Raw genomic sequence first — 13973 nt, 5'->3', positions numbered from 1 at the left:
CATAAACAATAATAATAAGTTAACTGTCATTAGTCATGACAGTTGGTCATTACTTTGAAATGTAGATTAATTACAAAAACTTAAGGTTGTATAAAATTAAATGAATAAAAATTGCCTTTAGAATGCTATAGCATTCATGTCATTTTGCATCACAATGAAAATAAATGCTATAGCATTCACGTCCGCGAACGTGTTAAAGACAAAAGTTAACATTTAAAAGTGTACGAAAAATTGTGTCATTCACATATAACAGCCAAAAAATTAACAGACCGCGGATTCGATGAATTTCTAAAATTAATGAATGAACTGCGTTGCATAATTTTCAACTGATTAAAATTATTGAAAGACCGGTCGCATTTTCATTTATCTTGTGTTGTTACGCTGGAAAATGTTTCTTTTGCATAAATATCGGCAAAAGAACTCTTGAATAAACAGACTCGCTTCAGTTTTAAACTGTAACATTTGCTTTGTAAAAATATCGGCGGTCCGTTGATAAAACGCGCGCTTCAATATTATTTCACACGGACTCGCTTCGGTTTTCAAATGTAATGCGGTCACTGGTCAATTCCTCTCTACGAAAACACGTATGTATGTATGTATGTATGTTCGCATGAGTTTCCATAGTCTAGAAACAACGCACTGTCGACGAAAAATTGAGCGTCACTTTCTGACTTTCAGCAAAATCGGATCGCGTGACGAATTGGCTGCTGACTCAGAGCTGAGGCCATTCGAAATAGACAGCGAACTCTTTATGGTTATCTTTTATGAGGTGATGCTATTGTCCGAGGTTACTCAAGTTTGTTGACTTTACGGGAGCATTATAGTTCTATTTCTATTGATTCCGAGAGCGACTGCAATCTTTCTGCCGGTAGCAATAATGGAGGAGACGCGCGTACAGTTTCAGAATTAAACCAACGAAAACCTGAAAACAGCTGACAACGATAGTAACAATAAATAGATTTCAGTGTCGAATGAAAGTGAACATGCTGTATAAAACAGTCAAGTCGTTCGCGAGAATTGTTGTGCTAATTTTAAACAACTCTTTTTCCCAATTATACTGAAAACAATTAACACTAGGTTTACGGAGCACTGAAAGCGACTATTTTGCATTACTTCATAAAAATAACAAGAACGTGGTACCCACATTTTTAGCAATATTTTAAAAATAATATATACCCGAAGAAATAAATTTGCTAAATAACTTCTCATGTATGCATCCTGAGAATCTGAATAATATTAAATTAAAAATATTAGAATCTAGTTATATTAACATCTAGTGTTAAGCACGCGTGTATCGTCTACCCAAGTAAAATAATTAATATTATACCATAAAATAGATATTTAAACCAGCAAAATGTCAAGTCACATTCGAAGTAGGAGAGCAAAGAGGTTTCGAAAATCGCAAATATTGTTGCACAAAGTTAATAAAAACGTGTAGCAAGCAGTGGGTTAATTATCGTCAGAGCAATTGGAAGTTTAAGCGCAAAAAGCCTCGATAAAAGATGCATGTTGTCCCGAACGAGCACGGGGAGGGCGGAGACCGGGTTCGAGAGGACCCCGAGCATCGATTCGCCGGAACCGTCGACGAAGTTTCGAAAAAGGGACAACTCCGCCGCTTAAAAGTTCCTACGAAAGGGCGAGTTCTCGTGTAATGATAGCTTGCGCGGGGAATTGCGCTGCGTTTCGACTCGATTTCTTCTGTCTGGCCCCGCCCCCGCCGCGCCTCTATCATACCGAATTTACAGGAATCCGATACTTTCGCGACATCGGAATTGACGATCACCGACGATTACAACAAATAGTCTACACAACACTGTACGCTAAACGAGAATAACAAACGCATAACTTGTGCATTAGTTTGTCAAATTTCTCACAGTTACTCTGTTTCCGGGGAGACATCTTATGGCAGTCGGAAATCTTCTCTGGGTGTACTTGCTTCCGAGATTTCAAGGTGACCTCTGTTTTCATTTTCTATGCGGAACTGTTTGTTTCTATTTAGGTAATCGTGCAGCCTATCCGAAGACTAATTCACTGACCCGTAACACTTGTGTGACTCAAGGTCGTTCAAGGTCATTCAGCGCTGTTGAGGATATTTGCGACCACCGTAAGATGTCTCCCCCAAAACAGAGTAAGTTGTACACGAAATATTTTTCACAACGAGCTATTGTTTGGGAAACAATTGCGCGGGAAACTTTAAGTGGGACACTCTGTACACTGTACTTCTTTTTAAAAGAAGATTTGACCTTGGTATAGGCGAAAATAATCACTGTTGAAGTAACATGGATTTTGGAATCCAGGCGATGCATATCTGTAGTCCGTGAAATTTTCCCCGTTGTCGTTCTCATAACCGCGAAGAGTAACAATGATTCTAAAAGTACTTTGGCATCATTTTTTAATTCTTAAAGAACTTTTAACCCAGCAATGGAGTTACGCAACCGCCCAATCCAATGAATTATACTGCCATTCATGTTCCAGTAAAGTTCTCGCAGCACTCGCTTCGGGGCTCGAAGTGTTCGAGTCAACAGACAAACGTGAACCGTAATGTATATTTATGCGGTTCAGTTTATAAACCATGTTTCCTGAATCATCTTTTATTGTGTTTACCTTCCTCTCGCAATGTCGCGGGCCGTACGATTTGGAACAGGCAACGGGACACGCTTGTGGACAGCTGTGTTGACTTCGGCTCGATTGATTGGTGATTTGCTGTTGACCAATTGTTGCTTCGTGGTGTATATGCATATTCGGAAAGTAAGGGAAAGTTCTGTCGTGTTTTCATTATGTCAACTTTCAAAGCTTGTAGGTGGCGACACATATTGGAACAAAACTTGCGTCAGTTTCTAGGGTGTAATTATGTTACCGTGAATGACCGAAATTGGAGAATGTCGACTTGCACCGGTGAATGTCAACAGATACGAAATACGTCGGTGAAAGATCGAATATTTTATTACATTGTTGTATATTCGGACCCTGTCCGGTGTATGTCGACAATCACAGATATGCTCTGGTGGAGGTCCAAAACAGAAGAGTCAAAAAACAAACGACTGGCTCTCTCCCGCCAAATCCTTTGTTCTGCTCGGAGTCAATCAGCTTTGTCAGTCTTATGCAAGCTTTGATAACGCGTGTTTCACTGTAACAGTTCTACTCGAAAGTCGATTCACCCCCATTCTACCCCCAAGTGATTCTCTAATCCTAACCCTAACCCTAACCCTAAACCTTTTTCATGAGGAAATGTAACGTAACGCACATAACCCGAAATTAATCACGACTTGGCGTGACGTTTTATAGCGACTGAATTACGGAGAAGAAAATATAAATCTCCAACATGTTCAACATTCACCATTAGTGCATGGCGAATGTCAACATTTACCGGTGTAAGTCAGAAATAAGGGTATTTAGCAAATATTTCGGACATACACCAAGCGACTATGTGAATGTTGACATTCACCGGTGAAAGTCGACATTCTCCAGATTTCGGTGTTTCACTGTAACAATTATACTACTATACAGTCTTTACTTGACATGTGTCCTAAATGTCTAGACGATAAAAGTCCTAGAACTGTACTGTATATCCCCTGAGCGGCCCTAAACCCTAAGTGACCTTGGTCGTCGAGGAGTGTAAACACAATACCGATCGCTGTCCTTGTCTACGTTCGGCGGTGTATCAAAGAATAGAACAATCTTCCAGCCGATAGTTGTCACAATCTCCCGTGTTTTGGACGTATATCGTGTAGACATACATCGTGCACGTGATTACAGAAACCGTGACACATCGGAGAGTAATAAAGTAATGATTTTCTTGCGCTGAAAGTTGTAAGTACTAAAAATACTAAATTTCTGGTGTCCGGTAAATAGGACCAAACCCTCGGATTGAAACTAGGTTAACACTTTGACTGCCAAAGTAGAAACCTAAAAAATTCCATAAAATCAAAGCAACTTATTTGATGAAATAAAAATTGAAAAAATTAAATGTATGATATTGAGTAGTCCTCCAACTTTCTTACATTTTACAAATCCTAATCAAATTTGGTACAATGAATATATTGACGTAAAAATTTATTTTAAAACATGGACAAACAGTTCCGTCACCCACATATGAGTGACATGACACTCAACGTGTCAATATCTCTTTTGCTTTCCACCAAAATCGTCCAGAAAAATTTGACGATACGGAAAAACGGTTGACAGTTAACCGTTCGTCACAAATAATGCGAAAATAAATTACAGGATACCTTCAAATTAACAAAAACCTCGTCGCTAAGTATCCGATACCTTAGGTGCTCTTTGCAGTATCTAAAGTATGAACCAGGGCCCGCTGTAGCAGTTACGACGCCCCGGGCAAAAAAACAAATTGCCGCCCCTTTTTAAGCACTAAGCACCGCGCTGAACAAAATGACCTTTTCCTTTTTTAGCAAAATTGTCTGGCAAGGGTAGTCTGACATTTTCTATTAATTGAATATTTAAAACATCATTATTTTCCTCACACTTACAGCCAAAGCCAAAATGGCGACCCGGGCAAATGCCCTGGTTGTCCCCCCCCCCCTAGAGCGGGCCCTGTATGAACATTCTGACGCAACAGACACTGGGCTCCGGGGTCCAGATACGCATCAAGACGTTACTGTAGCGAGGTTAGCCGACGATGATCCGTCGAAAAACGACACTAAGCTATCCAGAGACTGGGAGAGACCGAAGCCGGAAGAGTCCCTGGTGTCGAGTAGGTAGCATTCAGCGGGAAGAGCAGCGTTCCCGAGTCGTGTGCGCGCGGCCACGTGCGTACACACGTGGAGCAGAAATACCGGCATAGAGGGAAAGAGAGGGTCTGTGCTCGTGATCTGGAGGGAGAGAAGGAGAGAGAGAGAGAGAGAGAGAGAGATAGAGAGGGAGGGTGGCGAACCGAAGTGAGACGAAGAGGCCGCCTGGCACTCGAAGCCCTATGGCTCGTCGCTCGAAAGAGAGCTCAGTGCCACGATGGTCAGCAAGCGGACAAGTCGCGGCAGCGGAACCATAGGCTGAGCCGAGTCGGTTCCTGGTCCATCGAATCGGCCGATCGGCGGGACGCACAGACAGAGAAAAAGAGAGAGAGAGAGATAGAGAGCGCGCGGGTGTCTCGCTTAATCGCGCCTAATTAAGACGATTCCCTCGTCCGCCGTGGCAGCGCGCATGCACTGTCATTGACCGTCTGCCGTGTCCGTTCGCCTCGTAAATCATCCCGCTTCCCTCCGGGACGGAGATGCCGGCTAATTGTGTCACGGTTCTCATACACGAATTTATTTTGGTCGGCTGCCGGACGACTGATTAGCCCGGGAAATCAGTTAGCACAGTTCGCGACGCCGGGAACCGAGCGCGGATCGTTTCCTTTCCCGGCGAACCGTCCCGGGGACTCGTTCGGTCACTTATTCTGGCCCACGCGGATATATATCTCTTGTGCGGTGGTTGTTTCGAGTGAAACCGTGGACCGTCCGTCGTCGAAACATGATCGAGAGGGATTCCGGAGGTGCCGGGACCGCCGGGAGCCTGTGAAGTGCTCTTTCGCAGACCTGGAAGATCCTCCACGTGCTCTCTCGGGCCTCCACTCCACCCGCGAAGAGAACCACGTGGCCTCCGACTGTCACAGCACACTTTCTCGTAAGTTTTGCGCACTCGTTCTTGCAGCTGCGAGACGAGAACATACCACTCGGAAAATTAGGGAAATTGCGTTTTCTCGCCGGGGATTGTTTCATGCAGTCGTAGAATATTTGTCGTGTAAATGTTGCGATCGGAATACGTGCTCCAATAGACCATTCGAAGATTCCTGACGAGTACGTTTTTCAGTAATCGTGAAAGAACACGTGTCACGCGATTGTATAGGAAAATTCATTCACTCCCCGTCTTCAGAATTTCCACAAACAAATCTGGGACCGGTCATTTGACGATGCTGATGTTAAGTAATAGTGCGCCTAACCATTCTCAAGTTTCTTTACGAGAGACACGAGACATATTTTAACGCAGGTCACAAACGTTCTAATACTATTTCATACTTCGGCACGTCTCTCGCATTCGTGTAGATACATGAAAACCCACAGTCTTCGAGGTGCTTGTCTTCGGACGCAGACAGTACAGGCACGCGACTTCCTTTACTGCATCCTGAAGATGTGGCGTGCATCGGAGCCTCAGCTTTCTGACAACCGGAAGAACTGCTTTTTTTAATCGAACTTGCACGGAAAACATTTCAAATTACTCGTTCCCGGGAAAATTCTATTACGAGGCGAGCATCGAGTCTGTTACGGAGCTGTCTTAATCGTTGGTGCATGATAAAGAAATAATATTGAATAGTTTGTATTGTTCGTCGTTCTCTGTAGAGCATGCTCGATCGCGTCTGGTCGATTTTGATGGAACTTTCACGCGGTTCTGCAAAACGTATTTTTTCAAGTTTCAATGTAGCAGTACATAAATGTAAAAAAAACAACTTTTAGTATTTTCGCTGCAATTTTTTCAAAACATTTTCACGAATTGAGCTAAAACAAATCCAAGTCGTACGATTCAATATTGCAGAAGATGTTGTCTCTTCAAGACTGTCCTGATATTAATAAGCAGACTGCAGATTTTATGCATTCATGACAAAAATGAGTAGGTGCAATTTAAAACATTGAAAGAATTCAAGAATGTCCATATATTATTGTCGACGTGTTAGTATTATTAACGAGGAAAATAAATTTGTACTTGGCTCCTGCAGCCTGCAATCGATGCTTAAAAATTGTATTATGCATAAAGATCCGCAGTCAGTATATATTTATTATTATACTAGGACGAGGAGGGAGACGAGATTGTTCAACCACTAACTACTGTTTTGCCCCTCCAGAACACAGAAACAGATATGCAGTTTCTAAACTACCGGGACTCAGCTCCGCACCGGGATTATTTATTATTATACTATATATTACATTATACAGGGTGTCTAAAAAATGTCGGAAAACTGAAAGATGGTTCCCGAGATGATTTCAAGTAACTCTTTCCTTTGCGAAAATGTATTCCGCAGCTTGGTTAAGGAGTAATTAACGAAAAACACGGACCAATCAGAGCGCGGCTATAGCGAAGGGATTCCGGCACGGCGACGGATCCCGCTGAGCGTTGCCATTGGCCGAGCCACAATGCGTCCGCTGTAGACGCGCTGTGATTGGTCCGTGTTTTTCGTTAATAACTCCTTAAAAAAGGGACGGAGAACGTTTTCGCAAAGGAAAAAGTTACTTCAAATCACCCGAGGGACTCTCCACGCCCTTCCTAAGCTTACCCCGACATTTTTGGGACTCTCTGTGTATTAGAATAGTGAATTTTACTTGATCGTTTGGACTGCGACTCACGGAGTACGCAGTCCGCGTAACCTTTAGCATCTCGCGCGTACTTTGTGTGTAAACAAATGGGACGGGGACAAAATCGCGTCGCGGAGGTTACCTCGGGCCGTTCTCGGAAACCGCAAGAAAGGAAACCTTCGGTGATCCTTGGCGGAACGGTCGTCTAATACGCAAATCCTCCGGGCGAAGTTTCCGCGCTACGCGTACGAGCAGCACACATCGATACCGGATATACTGCCGGTTGGAAACAATGTGCGGCGTCTCTCCCGGGAACTGACGTTTCGATACGCAATCTTATTTAAGAGAGGCATAAATAATTGCGCGCTCGAACCGTATTAAGATACGCAGTTATCGTGAAAACGACCAGAAAGCCGTGTCTGCTCGCGATAACCGACGAAAATAATTCTTCCTCGGTTGACACCGAACTTTTTCAATGCGCAAGCCGATCCCGTGAAACCTTCCATACGGGCGCGTCCCTCGATAGCGAAAATCAGACGACATGCAATTACACCAGTAATTGCGACACTCTGGATCACTAATAAAATCCCACCTTTAGTCATTCTTTTTAGAAAGCAGTTTTATAAGTGTCTTTAGCCGAAGAGGAGTGGAAATGACAACGTTTATTGATCGGATCACTGGTAAAGGATTATTCAGTAAATTAACACTAAAACTGTCACGGTCAAAATGACCGGTTTTATATTTCACAATTATTGGAACTATAAACATTCATTCCTGGAACACGGTGGAATAAATTTGCTTGTTCTAACATTCATTATATTGAAAATTACGGACAATCTCAATAAATTTAGGGTTGATATTTTTATCAGGCAATGTTTACCAGATACTGTTAATGCTCGGTAGGTTCGGTGCTAAAATAATTTGATTTTCTTAACTAAATTGATTACGAAAATCTGGTTTTCATTATTATAGGTTACCTTAAGTTAAGCTCGAAAGAGTGGAAATTACACTAACGATTGTTTATGTAAACATTTCCTTATATGCTGTAAACATTTCCAGCCTGACTACAAATATTAACATTAAACCTACCCAGCGTTAATTTCCCGCCTGACCACAAATATTAACATTAAACTTACCCAGCGTTAATTTCGCGCTTGGCTGCAACTATTAACATTAAACCTACCCAGCGATCTTTTTTACTAATTGGGATAGTACTGGGGGGCGTAAATGAAATTTTGAAAAAATTTTCGTCGAGAGTAAATAAGACCGTAGCGTCGATGCAAGAATGGAAAATTCTATTTCACATTAGACAGCGTCTGCGCAGGTCTATAAAAATATGAATTTGCATAAAACTATGCGGTCGAATGTAGTAAGTGCATGAATAATCCTCAGTTATAGGTTACCTTCAGAAGATAATTCATAAAACACTGTTAGACTAGAAAGAGTGGAAATTACACTAACGATTGTTCATGTAAATATTTCCCGCCTGGCCGCAAATATTAACATTAAACCTACCCAGCGTTAATTTCCAGCCTGGCTGCAAATATTAACATTAAACCTACCCAACAATTTTTTTTACTAATTCGGATAGTCCTGGGAGGCGTAAATGAAATTTTGAAAAAATTTTTCGTCGAGAGTAAATGAGACCGTAGCGTCGATGCAAGAATGGAAAATTCTATTTTACATTAGACAGCGTCTGCGCAGGTCTATAAAAATATGAATTTGCATAAAACTATGCGGTCGAATGTAGTAAGTGCATGAATAATCCTCAGTTATAGGTTACCTTCAGAAGATAATTCATAAAACACTGTTAGGCTAGAAAGAGTGGAAATTACACTAACGATTGTTCATGTAAACATTTCCCGCCTGGCCGCAAATATTAACATTAAACCTACCCAGCGTTAATTTCCCGCCTGGCTGCAAATATTAACATTAAACCTACCCAGCGTTAATTTTCAGCCTGGCTGCAAATATTAACATTAAACCTACCCAGCGATTTTTTTTTTACTAATTGGAACTGTCCTGGGAGGCGTAAATGAAATTTTGAAAAAATTTTCGTCGAGAGTAAATAAGACCGTAGCGTCGATGCAAGAATGGAAAATTCTATTTCACATTAGACAGCGGTGTGCGCAGGTCTATGAAAATATGAATTTGCATAAAACTATGCGGTCGAATGTAGTAAGTGCATGAATAATCCTCAGTTGGACGACCGGCGGTCGTAAAGCCGGACGAGTTAACAGGTTGAAAGCCAGAGAAACTGGCTGGAGGCAGACGGTGTTTCTCGTCTCGTATCTCCGGGATCGGCTCTCGAAAACTGGCAGGCGATCGATCGATCGATCGTTAGATCGTTGTAAAACGATTCGTTCGGAGACATCGGCGATATCCGCGAAGCAACGAAGGATCGGTGTGAACGGCCTGTCCCACAGAGACTGCGTTCGTTAACCGGCCGCTCTCTCGCTCGTATAATTTCTGGGCCGTGCGTAATTCAACGCACTCTGCCGCCTTACGTCACGCGATTATGTCGTTTCCGCGGCTGTTTATATTGCGTCGTTTCGGTTTTAATTGTACCGACCCCCCCCCCCACCCACCCCCACCCCCGTATTGTGTGTGTGTCCGGTCGCGGAAATTGCGGTGCGCCAGACCCCGGCGAATCGCTTCCGAAACTGTTTTGCCGATGATTACTTTCGCCTAAACGGCGAGCCGAAAGTGCACGCAGAGGGGAGGGAGGAAATCCGCGATCTAGGAACTATGGGATCTATGGGAGCACTCACCGAAAAATCAACGAACCTTCAGAAAACGCACTTCAGGTTTCAAATTTGCGGAAAACATTTTCTGATGCGGTATCGAAGCTGCCATTTTGTTTTCTGTAATTTTTACATCTGATTCGTAATCAGCAAAAAACAGAGTGTCCATCTTGAAATATATTCGAGTGCTCTCTCCTATTTTGGCCGTGTTTTCGAGGTTTTATCCCCACTTACTCCACTGGGGTAAGGTGTGACACGTATCCCGGAATGGTGTATAGAAACCAATTTCAGTTGCTTTGTGGGCAAAAATCGTGTAGATCTTCATGTGTGCTATCTTTTTGATCCGGAGTGGCAGCGATATTCGACTTTTCCATTAGGTACAATTATGGAAACGTTTAGCATTCGGTTTTAATAATGTTCGAACGCTTTCTATTCCAGAAAGACGATGCGTGAAGCGTCTTTGAACTTCTTCTGTCGCATAGTCGTGACGCAACGTGTCAGGCCGCTTATTCTATGTATACCTACTCGATCCGATGCAACGGGACGAGTCAGTGCAGCACCAGCGCAGCGTGCACCCTTTGCTAACTATCCGAGACGTATGTAACTTCAACTCTGTCGACTGATTACTTCGTGCATTTGTTTACCTTCGCTGACACGACGTGTTCCGCGTATATTAGTTTGCGCCCCTTGCGAGTCAGTCTCAATTTGTTGTTGAAGCTCCAGAGAAAAATATAGCGATCAACCCTTTTTCACAATAAAATAGAACAACGGAAAATTCTCTGGCACTTCTGATTGAAAATGTTGTCATTTTTACTGCAAAGAACACGTGCTTCAACTGTCCCTTTTTAAATGTTACTAATTGATCTGCGTGTGACAGATCTTTTGTTACTCTTCTTCTATTTTCACATTTGCATCAGCACACCGTTTATATCGCTCTGAGCGATAATAACAGTTTTTTTTTTAATATCTTAAATATAATATCTATCACTAATTTTACATTTCCACGGTTACAAAGGTCGAATTTTACGAGTAACAACCTAATTCTAGTTCTGAAGATAACAGGACGTGAACTGAATTGTATCTGCGTGTCTGCAAGCTCGTTAAATTATTCTTATTATATCGCCACAGTTGAACGACATTTATAGAATTAATCAGTAATTTCTTATCGCAGAGAACACATGGGATTGCTCTGTTTAATGTATTTCAGTCAGATAGCCGAGATGCACGGCATCGATCTGTACAGTGCGTATCGTCGGTATTCGCTTGATGATGTTATTGAGTTAATATTTATTTTTGTCAGTAAATTGATTGCCGATTAACCCGTGCAATTCGTTGCTTTACGTTCAAATGCGAAATAGACGCACGAACGACGAACAACTTATGTCGAAAGAAAATTGTAGTGAAATGACCCGTGGGTCAGAAATGACCCCGGCATAGGCCTAGAACATTATGCTTTAAAAATAAGCATAATTAACATAGGCACAGTAATTGACACTTCCACAGTAATCGGGCCCATTACCCTGTCATCTTAACACGTTAACTGCCTCGTCAGTCACATATGACTTATAGTGATTTTTGACTAGGTTTAGAAATTCATTTCTATTGCGACATATCCAGATAAATCGAGTTTTATTAGGGTCTTTAGAATTCAGAAGAGTTAAGACAGCATAATACATTTTAAATTTCTAATTTCGGTTTTAATTAATTTTAATTACATTGATTTTGTGAGAATCTTTGGGATTGATTTTTGGCACTTGACGTGTTAATATTTAGCTTCCGAATTTCGAAACTTTGCACGATATTTCCTAATCTTCAACGGGAATGTTAAAATAACAGACCGGTGTCAATTTCAAAGTGTCTCTCGGTAGACCGCACCGTGTTACTTCGCAAGAGTCGTCAAACAACACTCCTCTTTTTCCGAAACAGATGTTCCCACAATCTTCCCGTAATCAAAAAGTGTAAACTGTTCCGGGAAATTAAGTTGCCTCGCTTGATAACAGGCGCCACGATTTTTTTACGGCTCACTCGAAAAACACTTCCGAGAATTGGTACTGCTCTTCTTTTTCCTGCTGCGATATACATTGTCTGACATACCGCACTTTTGACATACGCTTGGTGGACCAAGATTTCTTTTTTTCACCGACGTCAAGATGTACACTACTAAAAAACAGAGATGCCCTACATTAGGGAAAATTTAATTGATAACCGATTTTGCACGAACTTTTCTGAAAGTTATGCTTACGATATGCAAAGAGAATTGCATATTGATTTGAATGAAAACTGAAAAATTGAAAAAGTCATCGTTTTGCCGGTTTAGAATTTGCTAAAAAATTACAGGCCTCCGAAGTTTGCAATTTTTGCCCATTTCGGCGACTTGAGACTGTAGATCACTGTAGACTTTGAGTGCCTGTAATTTTTTAACAAACTCAAAACCGGAAAAATGATGACTTAAACCCCCCCTAATTTCATATGGACTACAACATGTTTCATTTGGATATTTTATTTGGAGATTCCCAATCTCGGGGATAACGCAACAGATTCGAAGAACCGGGAATGTTTGTGGCAATGTGTTCGGGAGGCGCGTATCGAGATCTCGGGTCATACGTATCGTTTCTAGCGAAAACAATCCGAAATTTAGCAACAGAGGAAGATTTATGGAGCTCGTAGATAGCCCCGGCTGAGTCATCCGCAAATAAACCTCGGCTAGGTGAAAATCCCGCACAATAAATTGGGTATTTGCGGAGGATTGCGCGGAGATGGCGGATCAAATGTTTCCTCGAATTTCGCTGACTAAATCTTCCGCCGCGCTCATATTTTATCGGACAGAAAAAGTTCGTGAGTTCGGAGATAAACCTCGGCTCATCTTATTCTGAAGCGACACTTTCGGGAAACCGAGATATTCTTCGGGAAACCGAGATATTCTTCGATAAACCGAACGTTTTCTGAAAACCGTTTCCATCGCTGGACACAGTTCACCGAATAATTTTAATAAATTAGTAAATACATTATCACTGCTATGTCGTAAAATAACCAAAATAATCCATCACTTTCTTTTTCCCACAAGTTATTCGTAAAATTGTACTACTGTATACAAATTTCACAATAGAAGATCACATATTTTACATTTTCATTCCACAGGAAAAATATTTTTATCACATTCAAATGCGAAAGTCTAAATATCTCGAAACAACACTGTGTATGATCTAACACTAGGTTTACGGGAACCGCCAAAATGGCGGGTTCTAGTGTTTTTAATTTAGGATTATTGAAATTGCAAAGATGCATGCAAGTATTCGACGAATCAATTTCTTCGAGTATGTAACACATAAAAAAAAAAATTGATAAAAATTTGAATAGCAATGGAGAATAGTGATATCTGGTGCTCGGTGAACCAAGCGTGAAAGGTGCAATTTTGTGAGGATGTTACACGGTGATCTGCGGTAATCAACACGGCAACAAATCAATCTGCGGAATCGACAGCAATCTGCCTGTGCAGTTGGAGAAACTGAATGAAGCGAATTTACTATTTGCGACGACGAGTTCCGCGAATCCTTCGATTTCCTCGTTAAAGAAGCCGGTCGCGTACTCGTCGGGACGGTGGGAGCGAGTAGGATGAAAAATTCGCGCGCGCGCGCTTGCGAACGACCGTCGCGTCGTTTATCAATGACTCGGCGGCGAACGAGGAATCACGGCCGATGAAGAGGGATCGTCGATCGCTCGTTCCCGCCGATTGATCGGTGTTACGATCAGCGGGAACGTGAGCGGTCAAAGAAGACGGCCATCCGGTGCGCGAGGCAAGCGAGCGAGCAGGCAAAAGCGAGCGAGCGAGCGGTGAATGACGCCGCTTCACGTTAGTATCTTCATCTATTTCAGTGGATTGCCTTGTCGGAAGTATCACTCGACGCCCAGCTTCCTATTGTGATAAAAGCGGGACCGTGGATCCGTA

The 13973-nt window shown here is 42.1% G+C and overlaps 2 protein-coding genes across 3 annotated transcripts in view; one reads left to right on the top strand and one right to left on the bottom strand.

Moving 5' to 3' along the window:
* The window catches only part of LOC143362769 (mediator of RNA polymerase II transcription subunit 20-like), a 228156-nt gene that overhangs the window by 135763 nt on the left and 78420 nt on the right, over positions 1-13973 (bottom strand). The window lies entirely within an intron of this gene.
* LOC143362743 (facilitated trehalose transporter Tret1-2 homolog) overlaps positions 1-13973 on the top strand; it is a 176565-nt gene that overhangs the window by 94622 nt on the left and 67970 nt on the right. Inside the window, exon 1 of one of the 2 annotated variants that reach the window (XM_076803156.1) lies at positions 5484-5622. The exons of the other annotated variant lie outside the window; for it this stretch is intronic. The gene's annotated coding sequence lies outside the window, so the exon portion shown is untranslated. Of the gene's footprint in view, positions 1-5483; positions 5623-13973 lie in introns of those variants that run through there. 2 annotated transcript variants of the gene reach the window in all.

Source organism: Halictus rubicundus, chromosome 18, assembly GCF_050948215.1.
Source record: "Halictus rubicundus isolate RS-2024b chromosome 18, iyHalRubi1_principal, whole genome shotgun sequence".
Lineage (NCBI taxonomy): Eukaryota > Metazoa > Arthropoda > Insecta > Hymenoptera > Halictidae > Halictus > Halictus rubicundus.
Note: the sequence above shows the minus strand (reverse complement) of the source record. Positions and strands in the feature narration are given on the sequence as shown.